The 12,782-nt window shown below is 44.8% G+C and overlaps 1 protein-coding gene across 1 annotated transcript in view; it reads left to right on the top strand.

Moving 5' to 3' along the window:
• CPT1A (carnitine palmitoyltransferase 1A) overlaps positions 1 to 12,782 on the top strand; it is a 254,233-nt gene that overhangs the window by 29,790 nt on the left and 211,661 nt on the right.

The following is a 12,782-nucleotide window of genomic DNA, read 5'->3' as shown; positions in this document are numbered from 1 at the left end:
CCAAAGGATGGACAACACAGTCTGTGTTTTTGCCTATGCCTTCATTAGGAATCCTTACAAACATAACAATATATAAATAAAAATATATAAATGTGAGTATATGGGATGCGGTACCAAACAGATGTTCCTAAAAACAAATAGGACACTAATACAATGATATATACAAATAAAGAAGTGACATAAAAAGTGAAAGAGCCCAAAAGAAGATACATTATATATTGCGATCCTGAAGTAGAAGGAAGAAGACCTTAGTGGCTCTCATAGTCCCTTAATAAGGAGACCATGGAGGAACGTTACATTCAAACCACCATCATAGGTCAAAAAACCTCTGTTTTTTATATATATTCTACCAGTGCAATGTATAACATCTATATTCTCAAATATTAATAGAAGTAATGATCATTTTTCCATGTGCTCATAAATAATTTAGCAAACCTCATAGATAAATCACTTATCTTTATAAACTACTGCTTTCAAGCTGTGAAGTCCTGAAGAGAACATTGTACACTAGCTGAAGTCAGAGTCGAGGTAGGTGGGGGAGCGCTTGCCACTGTCTTGGAATTTCCCCCCCCCCCCCTTCCAGTTCTCTGGTGGATTAACTCATTTAGCATACGCTGATTATTTTAAAAACTCTGGCTTGACCTAGAGGTTAACTCTTTTGCCATTTGGACTCTGGCCGCATATAGAAATTCAGTTTGGGATGGGCTGGAGAGGGCTTTGGAGACTTCAGTAATTCGGAAGACAGTGCTGGGCAGGTTTATGTCAGATTTGGATAGGCTGGAGTGGGCTTTGACGGTAACTCCAGTAGTTGGAACTTAAGGACAGAGCCGGATGGACTTCTATGGTCTATGTCACAGAAACACCAAAGAAAGACCATGATCAAGTATATAATCTCACGTTCATCGTTGATTTAATCTTGAATTGGTAATTAATGTGGGCAGTCTGGATGGGCCGTTCAGGTCTTTATCTGCCATCACTTACTATGTTATCTTGGATTGCAAGCGAGCCTTTTGTTTCTTTTGACCCAAAGAGGATGGGGGCAGCCATTGGTAAACAGTTTGTTCAGTTGGCTAGCAGGTTGCATCTCCTACACTTATGTCCAGGTTGGGCTGACTGTGGTAGGCCATGTCGTGGCTCACAGTGTCAGAGCCATGGGTGCATCAGTGGCTCAGTTGAAGTTAGCCTCTATTGACGATATTTGCAAAGCTGTAACGTGGTCTTCAGTCCACACATTCACATCTCACTACTTCGTAGGATTCCCTACATGACCGCTGGTTTGGTCTAGAATCCAACTCCACCTTCCTCGGCCTGTTTTTATTCTGTTCCAGGCTGCACTTACACAACAGGACTATTCATAAGAGTTTTTACTTTAATTGGTTTCTAGAAGGCCTTGCCTGTTGTAAACCCCTATTTTCCATTCTTTGTTGTTTTCAGTGAACCTAGTAATGTGGTAATTGTTTTCCTGCGGGTCCTCGGAGAAAGCAATGTTACTCATCAGTAGCAGGTGTTCTGAGGTCAGCTGGACACATTACCACATACGCTTCCACCTCCCCTTTGAGTTTTATTCTCTAAGCTTTTGAATTCAACTGCTTGGTCTTGTGCAGTTGAGACAGATGGGAAGGTACGCATGCATGAGCAGTCAGGGTTGCCAAACATTTCTAGAAATAGAAGTCTGGGTAGCGTCTGTGCTGGACCGTGTTGGATGATGCCAGTCACGTGTGGTAATGTGTCCTGCTATCCTTGTAGAGATCACTCACTACAGGTAAGTAATTTCGCTTTTCACTCAATGAATAGCTAAGCTCTGGAAATCATTGCTGGAGGATATGGTAACAACATTTAGGTGTCTGGGTTAAATAAAAAAATGTTGGAAAAGTTCTTGGAAGAAAAGTCCATAAACTGCCGCGAAGGTAAATACAGGGAAAACCATTATTATGTCCCTGAGGTCAGTAGCATGTAATCTTGCTACTCTTTTTGGGCGTTTTCCAGGTATTTGTGATCTGGATTGGCTACTGTTGGAAGTAGGATACTGGGCTAGATGGACCATTGGTCTGACTGCAATGACTGTTCCTAATTTTACCAGTATGACTCCTGTCATCCTCTACCCTTCACCCTTCCTCCCTTGGTAGTGTCCCATAACAAATATCCCCCCCACCTAGATCCTTCTTTCCCTTCCCTCCCTTCTTTCCACAAAGCTCCAAGGTGTTATGCTTCCAGATGCTTGTTCGCTCCTAGCAGTCCCTTTTTAAGTCATTCCACTTATATCCCTCCACTCTATGCTTGTACCCCATTTTATCCTTATCCTTAGAGTTGTTCTAGTCCTCCATCTAATTTCCCATTGTAGCATGGAATTCTACCCTCATTTCCAAATAGTTCCTCCCTCCTTTGTTATTTTAGATCTTTTCCTGCCATTTAGTCCTTTTATTAAGTCTTACTCCCCCCTCCTGTCACTATCTCCCTGCTCCCCTGTCATTTAATCTCTGCAGGCAAGTCTTTATATAATTTCCAGCTGTAACTGCTGAATTTGCTGCTAAAGGGTACCATACCAAGTTTCTCTCACAAGGCTACAGTTCTCTCCAATGAATGCCTGTTTAATCTGTTTTATCACCTGCTGTCAACGAGATCAATCAGCTTGATTTGGCCAGATCTTGGTCAACTTGCTTTCTCTCCTGAAGTAAGCCCATCTTTTTTTTTTTTTTTAAATGTTTTTATTAACAAGAGAAACACACTGAAAACATGATACAAGCACCATAAAGGTATAAATACAGCATAAGGTACAGAAAGTACAAAAACATGCTACAGTAAAGTCTAAGTGAGCTAATACAAATTGTTTTCTACTGTGTCCAGCCAAAAGTACGTAGTTCACTTGTGCCTTTCTCTCCCTTTTTTATTTTTAATCAGAAAGAAAAAGAGAAACATCCCCACCCTTCCCTAAGGCTGATCCCACATCTTATGCTGCCATATCAACTTTTTTTGTTGGACAGCTGCAACAATCGTTCGTGACAACTCCGCCAAAGGCTACCACACGGGTGGATGCACCTGCGGGTGGGATCAAACGTCCCCTCTCTCTTCCATTCAGCCATTTGTATCATACTAGCGTACAATTTAGTAAGGGGAGGGGGAGTCTTGTCCACCCAGTGTTGTAAAATGTTTTTTTTTAGCCAGTACTAGGGCCAGGAGAATGAACCTGCATTGATAATCAGAAAGCCCTTGGGCCACAAGATCTGTGTCTGATGCCATGAGCAGGATCCCATAGGACCACTCCAGCAAGGTGTTGAGGACCTCCTCCAATAGGGCAAGAACTCCTCACCAGAAAGCTTGAAGAATAGAACATTCTAAAAAGTGATGCACTGTGGTGCCCTTTCCTCTCTTGTGCTTATCACACTTCTCAGATTCCCAAAGACCCATAACCTTGCCCTTGCTTCTGGTGAGGTAAGCATTGTGTAAGATTTTAAGTTGAATTTCATGAAGCCCTACGTTAGGACTGATCTTGAATGCCAAGAAAAAGCAAAGAGAGAGTTCCTGCTCCATTACCTCTACCCCCAAAAGTGCACTCCATTGCCCCGCTAACTGGGCAAAAAAAGGGGAAGGTTGACTTGCTTTGCCCACCCAGTACCACTTGGAGTGCCTGTTATGCTCAACAGGCATCTTCATGAACAGTGAAAGAGGGGTACTTCCTGTCAGTACTTCTCAAATCATGGCGATAATGTCGGAGTTGTATGTAAGAAAAGAAAAATTTCTGAGGGAGGTGCCAGGTATCTTGGCATGTAGAAAAGGAGGGGCACTGACTCCCACCCGCAACAAGCAACTGCCCCACATATCAGCACCCATTCTGAGTCCATGTTATAAAAGGAGATTCTCCCTGTCCTGTGGGGAATCCCGTAGTATTCTGTAGTTCCAAGAAAGAAGACGGACCAGTCGCTCCCCCTAACTGGGTACGCCACCAGTTCCAGGCCAACTTAAGCAGTTGCAGAAGCGGTGACAGTTTGATCCAAGACCCCCGGGAGTGAATTGCAATAAAAGCTGAGAAGGGGGAGGCAACAATCTCCCATACACATGGGGGGATGTTGGGGGGGGGGACAAATGTAAAGTTCCCTTTGTGCAGCTTCTGAATCCAACGGAGAATCGCTGCAATATTGTATAGTCTAAGATCGGGCAAGTTAACTCTCACTTCCCCTCTATTTCGAATGAGTTTGTTGTACCCAATTCTCTCCCGATGTGCTCCCCATATGAACGAGGAAATCACCCCTCTATGTTCGTTCATCTTTACTTGTAACCCAAAGTGGCATCATCTGAAGAGAGTATAGTACCTTGGGGGAAAAGGACCATCTTGTTTAAGGCTACTCGGCCCAAAAACGAAATGGGAATGTCTTTCCAATGGCGGCAAAGAGCATGAACTGCTTCTAACTTCTCATATACATTTTTCTTGTACATAACTTATATGGTCTGTGCCGGGGCTGGTGGTTGGGCGACGGGGATAGTGCTGGGCAGACTTATACGGTCTGTGCCAGAGCCGGTGGTGGGAGGCAGGGATAGTGCTGGGCAGACTTATACAGTCTATGCCAGAGCTGGTGGTGGGAGGTGGGGTTGGGAGGTGGGGATAGGGCTGGACAGACTTATACGGTCTGTGCCCTGAAGAGGACAGTACAAATAAAAAAAGTAGCACATATGAATCTATCTTCTTGGGCAGACTGGATGGACCGTGCAGGTCTTTTTGTGCCGTCATCTACTATGTTACTATAACAGTAAAGTCTAATTGTAGGTATACTCCTAGGTATTTCATAGGGCCTGAAGTCCATGCCAGAGGAAAATCGGGCAAGTGCATGCATGCACAATTGGTTGAGAGCATCATTGCTTCCAATTTCTCAAAATTAATCTTATGCCCTGAAAAGGTCCCGAATTTCTGGATGAGATCTGCCAGTAGGGTATCCCCTGAGATGCCTGGTCCAAGAATATCAGCATGTCATCTGTGAAAAGGTTAATTTTGTATTCTTGCGTTCTGACTGAGATACCTTTTACCTCCAAAGATTGTCTAATTTTACTAGTCAGGGGCTCAATGGAGAGAACAAGCAGCATGAGAGACAGAGAACCCTGTCTCGTGCCCTGTTCTAGTGTGAATGTAGAAGTCAGGTCTCTGTTTACCATTATTTGTTCCTTGGGCTTGCTATATAATGCTTTTACACCCGTTGGAACTCTCCATAACTACCAAACTGCGGCAGGACCCAAAAAAGATGGTCCCTTAGTATTTTGTCAAACGCTTTTTCCGTGTCTAAACTAGCAATAATGGCGTCCCAAGGGAGACCCCCTTTAGTCTATAGGGCACTCGAAGCATGCAGGATGTTTGTAGAGACGTACCTTCCCAGCACAAAACCAGTTTGGTCCCCATGAACCAGGAAGGGGAGTACCTTCCCTAATCTGGAGGCCAGGATACTAGCAAGCCACTTGACCTCCTGATTTAATAATGATATAGGGCGGTATGAACCTAGCTTCTCCTGATCGGGCCTGGGTTTGGGTAGAATTATTATAGAGGCATGGGTCAAGGTGCCCGTGGACTGACCTGGGGTGCATAAAGCGTGGCATAATTCGCAAAATGGACCAATTATCTGAATCCCCAAAAGTTGGTAGTATTCGGGCCCCAGCCCATCCAGTCCAGTTGCCTTTGCTAACTTGAGTTTCTTAAGAGTAGCTTGGATTTCAGTACCCTGAATAGGTGCATTTAGAGTGTCCAATTGTTCCTCAGTTTGTTTATATAATTGAATGTCTTGTAGGGCCCGTTGATTCAAGATTTTGTCAATTCGGCCCTTCAATTCTCTGTATGTTTCCCGAGCTCCTATATCACTGCATGTGACCGCTGCCCTGACATCGTGGAGCTGCTTAAGCTGGGTGAGGAGTTCCCCATCCATCTTCTTGCACATACAGGCAGTGTTTTCTATGATTTTCCCCTCATCACCTGCCTCCACCTTTCCTGCCTCCCAGTGTATAACCGGGGTCATGCCATTGTCACTGAGATAATGCTGCCACTCCTCCACGTCTGAAATTTGGGGTCTAAATATAGCATAGGGATTATTCGCCAGCCCACAGAGGTCTTTCCCAGTGATAATCCCGGGCCTACCCATACCATGCTATGGTCCAACATGGCTCCCGCTTCAATTTCAGCAGTCTGGGCTACAGAAAAAAGAGGTGAAGACAACAGGATATAGCCTGGACCTTATGAACACGTCTTGGTGAAGTGCCCGCCAGATGTCTACCAAGCCTAATTCATGCTCTAATAAGCCTACTCCCCCTTCCTCCATCCCCTTAGGCCTCTTTTTCGGAGGATCGCGATCAACAAGTGAGTCCGCTGTGATATTGAAGTCACCTCCCACCACCAGTTGATAATCTTGAATTGGTACCAGTGCTGTCAGCAACGAGGAGAAAAACCTCTGAGAGTGCACATTTGGGGCATAGACAGAACACAGGGCTACCCTGTGTCCTTGGAGAATTCCCGCCCAGATTACAAACCTTCCTTCTGGGTCCTGTACAGTCTTGTGGCAGGTGCTGTCCAACGATTTGTGAATGAGTATGGCCACTCCTTGCTGTCTTTTATTAAAAGAAGCAAAGGCAAACTCCCCCACCCATCCCTGTTTCAATTTGGCATGTTCTAAGTGTGAGAGAGGGGTTTCCTGAACCATGAGAACGTCCACTTTCAGATGCATACTATAGGTTAAAATTTTTGTTTTTATTGGTGAGTGAATTCCATCTACATTAAGACTGGCCACTCGTAAACTACATTCCACCACTTGAATGCATTATCTTTAAGAAACTAAAACTCTGTGATATCCCCCAGAGGTGGTGTCCCAGCTAGACCACCCCAGTGGGGTGAAAAACATGTTTGCAGTTGCAGGTATGTCACCAAATGTCTAGACCCAAACACAAGACATATCAACCTCTTCAGCCACCCACCCCACAAAGCATCAACCATCAACTTCCTCCTAACTCTATCGAACTCCTCAAGCAACCCGCACGTGCATCTTCACTCATTCCCTCTTCCAAGCTCCCAACACCCTGACTTCCAGACAAACATCACAATCTCCCCCAACCATACTACCATCATCTATTACCATGCACGCATAATTCCCTTCTCCTCATGCTTATCCCCTGTAATCACCCATACCCCCCAATGGTATACCCAAGAATCTTCCCTTAGCATTCCAATGTGGTGCACTCATTCCACATGGACTGGGCCCACTTCTGAAGGGAGCTCCAAAGTCTGCAGCAGCCAACACAGCCAGTTCTCTCAGCTCAGTGTCTGGAATGCTCTTGGGGACGCCAGTGATGCGGTTGCACTTTATAAGCTAGGGTTCGTACTTGGTCCTCCAGACCTCCAATGCGGTTCTCCGCCACAGCCATGAGGTCCTCCTGGGCGGAAACACATTCCTCTGCCTGTGGATCCACACCGCGTGTCCAGCAGCGCTACCTTTAATTTCCCCCACTCCAGCATGTAGTTTGGCAAGCTTATCATCTAAAAGTTGCAACGCCTCATGGACACCTGTATTGTGTCTTCATGCAGGGCCAGCAGTGGTGCAGCTGGCTGTAAAGGTGAAGGCGACGCTATCTTTTTCAGGGCTGAACCAGTTTTCTCCTGCCCAGGCTGCGATGCCTTCACTGGCATCCTGGAAAAGTCCTGCGATAGCCCCAATTGCTACACCAAAGTCTTCCACCTGTCTTACAGCAGCATGTGAGCAATTTGGGGGTTAATCCATGAGAAAATTGCTGATCAGACAGGAACAAAGAGGTATGAGCAGAGCTGTCAGCCCATCTTAACAAAAGTATTGGTGGCCTCTTCTATGGTGTTTACTTCATATGTTGTACCCTGAATTGTATATTGCAGTCCAATCAAGAACAGCCATTTATAATGCACCATCTCTTTAAGTTTTTGCGTGATCCCCCACATCTCATGCAAGCATTGTTGCATGAAGGCAGACAAATCACTATACATTTTAATTGGTATGTCCTGCTTTTTAATCTCCCAATTGCGTGGTTATGTGCAGTACTAAATCTTTTACCATATTAGTATAGAGGTATGCTATATTTGGGGGGAGGGGGCACACTCCGGTGGCTAAGGGTGTGATGCACTCTCTCTCTTCCTTAAAGGGCCTGTCTGCTGCCCCTCTGACCCAAAGGCTAGGATTGCTGCACAGATTTGGAGGACTAATTCAGTACAATTTTCATTTCTCCTCATGGATCTCCCAAAACAGCAAATTCCTCCTGGAGCAGTTCTCCAGATCTGCCACCCATGTCAGTGTTTCCTTATGCTCTTCCATCTTATCCGTGCTTGTCCCATATGTGGCAAGAGCCTCTCCCTATGCCTCCAGAATATGCTTGGCCTCCATTCATAAGCCTAAGCCAGTCAGGCCTGCCTGTAAGTCTGCTAGCATAATTTTTAATTTGTGGCTATTTGTCACCTCGTTCTGCTTGTTTTTATTGCTCAGAGATTGGTTTCTGTAATTGCTCTCCTAGTTGGCATACTTTCTCAGTCTCTGACTCTGTTGTAGTCGTGTTCTCCTGCTACCACTGTTATTGCCATGTACGTCTCTGCTGTAGTGCTCTGGTTTGTTGCTTGAAAATGATGTTTAGTATTTCCAAGTTTGCATTCCAGCATGCTCTCTCGGGTGTGTGGCACAAATTCTTGTTGTTTTGGCTTTTTGTAGCCACAGTAAGTGCAGATGAAGAGGGTTGTTTGGAAATTGGGATAACAGGCTCGGAGCTCAAGCAGCTAGTTACTGCTGACATTTGGACGTCCGTGAAGATGTTTTAAAACAGCTGAGTGATGCTGCAGAAAGGGAAATAGAGTGAAAGGGGTTTCAATAAGGAGTGCAGGAGGAGATGTCGCAGCAGCTACAGCATTTGTAGGTAGCAATAGGGAAGGTATTTGTGATAAGTGGAGAGAGGAGTTCCAGAAATGCAAGACAGCATGAAAATGAAGGACAGGAGCAGAAGTCAACTGAGGAGGAAGAAGAACTGTAAGAGAGGTGGAGGAATTATCAGTTACTACTACTACTTGACATTTCTAAAGCGCTACTAGGGTTACGCAGCGCTGTACAATTTAACATAGAAGGACAGTCCCTGCTCAAAGGAGCTTACAATCTAAAGGACAAATGTATAGTCAGTCAAATAGGGGCAGTCTAGATTTCCTGAAAGGTATAAAGGTTAGGTGCCGAAAGCAACATTGAAGAGGTGGGCTTTGAGCAAGGATTTGAAGATGGGTAGGGAGGGGGCTTGGTGTAAGGGCTCAGGAAGTTTATTCCAAGCATAGAGTGAGGCGAGGCAAAAGAGCGGAGCCTGGAGTTGGTGGTGGTGGAGAAGGGTACTGAGAGGAGGGATTTGTCCTGTGAGCGGAGGTTACGGGCGGGAACGTAAGGGGAAATGAGGGTAGAGAGGTAATGAGGGGCTGCAGACTGAGTGCATTTGTAGGTAAGAAGGAGAAGCTTGAACTGTATGTGGTACCTGATTGGAAGCCAGTGAAGTGACCTGAGAAGAGGGGTGATATGAGTATATCGCTTCAGGCGGAATATAAGACGTGCAGCAGAGTTCTGAACAGATTGAAGGGGGGGATAGATGGCCTATTATGCTGAATTCAATAGAGGGAAAAGCTGAAAGTAAGCCAGTAATGAAAGATTAGGATAAAGGATGCACATTATCCCCTTCAACTTCTAAGCAGCTTATAGATCAAAGGAAAAAAAACACAATTTGAAGTACCTGTATACAAATGCTAGAAGCCTAAAAAATAAGATGGGAGAGTTAGAATATATAGCACTAAATGATGAGGTAGATATAATAGGCATCTCAGAGATTTGGTGAAAAGGGGATAATCAATGGGACACTGTGTTAACAGGGTACAAATTGTATCGCAATGATAGAGAGGCTCCAATTGGAGAGGGGTTGTACTATATATTAAAGAGGGAATTAAGTCAAATAAAATAAACATTTCACATGACATAGATAGCAGCGTGGAATCAGTATGGATAGAAATTCCATGTGTGAAGGGAAGGAGTATTCTTGTAGGGCTCTACTACCACCCCCTTGGACAGGATGAACAGACGGATGAAGAAATGCTTACAGAGATTAGAAAAACTGGCAAATTGGGCAACTCTATGATTTCCATTACCCCAATATTGACTGGATAAATGTTATATCAGGGACTGCCAAGGAAATAAAATTTCTAGATGTAATAAATGACTGCTTCTTGGAGCAGTTGGTCCAAAAGCCAACAAGAGGGGGAGCCATTTTAGATCCGGTCCTTGGTGGCGTGCAGGGCATAGTGCGAGAGGTGGTGATGTTGGGTCCCCTGGGAAATAGTGATCATAGCATGATCAAGTTCGAGCTACTATCTGTGATGAACCTGCAAAGGAAATCTACTGTAGCTGCATTTAATTTTTGAAAGTGACTTCATGAAAAAAATGGTTAAAAAGAAACTTAAAGGATCAGCTACTATGGTTAGGACACTAATCAGGCATGGACGTTATTCAAAAATACCATGTTGGAAGCCCAGTCCAGATGCATTCCACATATTTGCAAAGGTGGAAAGAAAAGAAAACGTCAGCCAGTATGGTTAAAAGTTGAAGTAAAAGAGACCATTACAGCCAAAAGATTGTCCTTCAAAGAATGGAAAAAGGACCAACATGAAGAAAAGAAGCAACAGAAGCACTGGCAAGTTAGATGCAAAGCATTAATAAATAAGGCTAAAATGGAATATGAATAGAAACTTGCTGCAGAGGCTAAAACTCACAGTAACAACTTTTCCAGGTACATCAGAAGCAGAAAGCAACTCCTCTCCTTAGATCACGAAGGAGGAAAAGGGGCGCTCAAGGAGGACAAGGCCATAGCAGAGAAACTGAATGAGTTCTTCGCTTCTGTCTTTACGGAAGAAAATGTAAGAGATCTGCCTATGCCGGAAATAGTTTTCAAGGGTGAGGATGTGGAGGAACTGAAAGAAATCTCGTTGAACCTGGAAGATGTACTGAGCCAAATTGACAATTTAAAGAGTAGTAAATCACCTGGACCGGATGGCATACATCCAAGAGTACTCATAGAACTCAAGCATGAAATTGCTGATCTGCTGTTAGTAATATATAACCTGTCATTAAAATCATCTGTACATAAGTATATAAGCACCGCCATACTGGGAAAAGACCAAGGGTCCATCAAGCCCTTGAACTGTCTCCGACAGCGGCCAATCCAGGCTTCAAGAACCCGGCAACCCCCCCCCCCCCCCCCCCCCCCCCAAAAAAAAAAAAAAAAAAATTAATAATGTTCAATTCCCTCAGAAATCTGTCCAAACCCCCTTTAAATTCTGTAAAGAAAAACTTTCTCCTCTTTGTTTTAAATCTACCATATTCTAGCTTCATCTTGTGTCCCCTGGTTTTGTTGTTGTTTTGAAAGTGTAAACAAACACTTCACATCTGTCCGCTCTACTCCGCTCATTATCTTGTAGACTTCTATCATATCACCCCTCAGCCGCCTTTTCTTCAAGCTGAAGAGCCCTAACCTTCTCAGCCTTTCCTCATAGGGAAGTCATTCCATTCTCTTTATCATTTTCGTTGCCCTTCTCTGCACCTTTTCGAATTCCTTTATATCTTTTTTGAGATGAGGCGACCAGAATTGGATACAATACTCGAGGTGCGGTTGCACCATGGAGCGATACAACGGCATTATAACATCCTCGTGTTTGTTTTTCCATCCCTTTCCTAGTAATACTCTGTATTAATAATCTGTAGTACCTGAAGATTGGAGGGTGGCCAATGTAACGTAGAATTTTTAAAAGGGCGCTGTTACGTCTGTGGCCGTGACCACCCTCAGACTTACCCTGTTTCTGGGAGTCAGTGGCTGTGCTGGCTTCTGCTTGTCTCTGTGTCTGTCTCTGTCTGAGTTTCTCTCTGGCTCTGTGTGCTGATTGCCCTACTGAACCTCACCTGTGTGGGCTATGCCTTTTCCAAGATGGCTGCCGCCGACTCCTCTATGCCAGCATCCAAGATGGCTCCCGCTGGGCTGACTGCTCTGTGTGTCAAGCCTCTGTTTGGATGCAAGGTGATTGCTGCAGTGTGCCTCTGGTGTGGAAGGGCTTTATTAATCACTTAGAGACTACAGCCCTGGCCTTTGCATTTCATCTAGGGCCCTGGTGTATAGAGTGCTCTGTACACTGTTTCAGTGTTTGCTCTGTGTGAGTTTCTATGTTTGACTAGATAGCTTAGGCACCGTGTGGCTTGTTAGCCTGTGTATAGCTTTGCTAGTGCTCTGTGTTTGTTTAGACTAGCCAGCTTAGGCACCGCGTGGCTTGTTAGCCTGTGTATAGCTTTGCTAGTGCTCTGTGTTTGTTTAGACTAGCCAGCTTAGGCACCGCGTGGCTTGTTAGCCTGTGTATAGCTTTGCTAGTGCTCTGTGTTTGTTTAGACTAGCCAGCTTAGGCACCGCGTGGCTTGTTAGCCTGTGTATAGCTTTGCTAGTGCTCTGTGTTTGTTTAGACTAGCCAGCTTAGGCACCGTGTGGCTTGTTAGCCTGTGTATAGCTTTGCTAGTGCTCTGTGTTTGTTTAGACTAGCCAGCTTAGGCACCGTGTGGCTTGTTAGCCTGTGTATAGCTTTCAAGTCTCCTGAGTGTGCTCTGTGTATGTTTCTTGTGTATGACTGGTTTGCCTGGGTATAGCGTTTCTATTAGCCTAGGTACAGTTTACTAGTCATTGTGTTTAAACCTGCCGACTGCCAGAACCGGACAGTCCCTGCCTGTCGGCCTTGCCTGCGCCTAGGTGCC

This window comes from Microcaecilia unicolor, chromosome 4 (assembly GCF_901765095.1).
Source record: "Microcaecilia unicolor chromosome 4, aMicUni1.1, whole genome shotgun sequence".
NCBI lineage: Eukaryota > Metazoa > Chordata > Amphibia > Gymnophiona > Siphonopidae > Microcaecilia > Microcaecilia unicolor.
Note: the sequence above shows the minus strand (reverse complement) of the source record. Positions and strands in the feature narration are given on the sequence as shown.